The following is a 1,655-nucleotide window of genomic DNA, read 5'->3' on the forward strand; positions in this document are numbered from 1 at the left end:
AATAAGTTAACCCTAGTGGGTCTGATACCAACCAAAGTCTGTGCCTGACGCTTTGTATTCAAAATGTTTGAACCAGTTTGGAGTAAGGAAAGATTTATTGATCAAAAAGTTGCCAACTGAGAAGATAGGAGGCGTAATGGTACCTCAAATCTATCTTACTTGCTGGACTATATTACGGGTTTTTAAATGGTAAAGGGGAACATGGAGCTCCGTCGCGTAGCTCTCCACAGAGATGGCGGCAGCTTCAGTGCCTGAAGTTTCGAGAAAAGGTCTCATGTGGATAATTGCAGGGGTCCCATGTTGAGAATTTTGGCCTCGATCCAGAGAACAGAAAAAGCCAGTGGTAGCTGAGACAGTAGGGGAGGTGAAGAGAGAACCTAGCCTGGTGTGTCCACCCTTATGAAGCCGAACACACATGCCACCTGAACGTCTCCGGAGGCGTTTGGAATCTAACAGTGAAGAATTTTTTGGCTCATCTGCTCCTAGCAATTGGGAGGACATCCCCCTGGAAGATGGTCATCTGATGACTTGGGCCATGCCATGCCTAACTCCAGGCTCCATGAGATGTGCAGGGTCAGAGGTGTTCTTGAGTTCTACAATGTGCCTGTTCAAGATAGAGCTAAATTTGATGAACTTGTGGCCAGTAATCTGTCTCCCAATATAAAAATCACTTGGGGCTACTGAGCAATTCAGAAGAGGAATTGAAATTATTGTCATCATCCCCCCGCCCCCAACAAGGAGGCTACCTATCATACCTTTTGATACTTTGAAATACTATCAGAACTGTTCTCTAAAACCACTTTTTCTGTGGAAGAATGAATTATTTTTTTTCTCATAACATCATGAATTGACAACAAGATTTTCTTTTTTTCACATCTGCTGAAACTTTAAAAAATAGAATCAGGTCATTAATAACATGAAAACTTTCTTCTCCAGACTCTCTAATTAACTCGGGTTTAACATATAAGGCAATGGCGTGTTTGGAAGTGGTTGTATTCTTCATAGGCAAGAAAAAGTTTTAATTCTGTCAGTATTCTTAAATCTAAGGTAGTATTATATGCAGAATATATACAATTGAGGAAACAGATTAGATATGTATAAAAGAAACATAAAAGTCTGTGGGGAATATAGAAAGATGTTTCACTGTTTGGCTTACTGCACAACAAGAAATAGTAGAGAATGATTCTGTTCATTCTGAAGTAATCTCTATTGAAATTAAAGTAGATTTCTTGAATTGTGTTGTGTTTTTTATTTTTTTAATGGTGAAATTTGTTTTTCTGCCTTGCTATTTCCTTAGTATAAGTATTATAAATGAAAAAAAGAATATATGCCAATTATTAAGTGCTGTGACTTTTTCTGTAACAAATATACCAGATTCTATAAAAAGGGGGGCGGGGGGAACATGATGCAGAAGTGCTGGTGGGGCAGGCTTTAGTTGAAGGACTTCCAAACTTGGCCATTTATGGTAAAGGGACATCAACACTGGATCTTTCTGGAAAATGTACGCTTGGCTTCTGTAAAGGTCCCAGTGCTCAAGTTCTGGTTATGATCTGTTCCTTCAGTTCCAATTGGGGGGTGAGCAGGGATGAGACTTTGGTTCAGGGTGCAGCTGGAGGTCAAAGTTCTCTCATCTGCCCATGCTTCCGCTGCATGCC

General features: G+C 40.2%; 1 pseudogene; it reads left to right on the forward strand.

Moving 5' to 3' along the window:
• The first annotated feature begins 232 nt into the window (after nucleotides 1-232).
• LOC118665841 lies at nucleotides 233-684 on the forward strand (annotated as a pseudogene).
• The last annotated feature ends 971 nt before the right edge of the window (nucleotides 685-1,655 follow it).

Source organism: Myotis myotis, unplaced genomic scaffold (genome assembly GCF_014108235.1).
Source record: "Myotis myotis isolate mMyoMyo1 unplaced genomic scaffold, mMyoMyo1.p scaffold_m19_p_11, whole genome shotgun sequence".
NCBI classification, from domain to species: Eukaryota; Metazoa; Chordata; class Mammalia; order Chiroptera; family Vespertilionidae; genus Myotis; species Myotis myotis.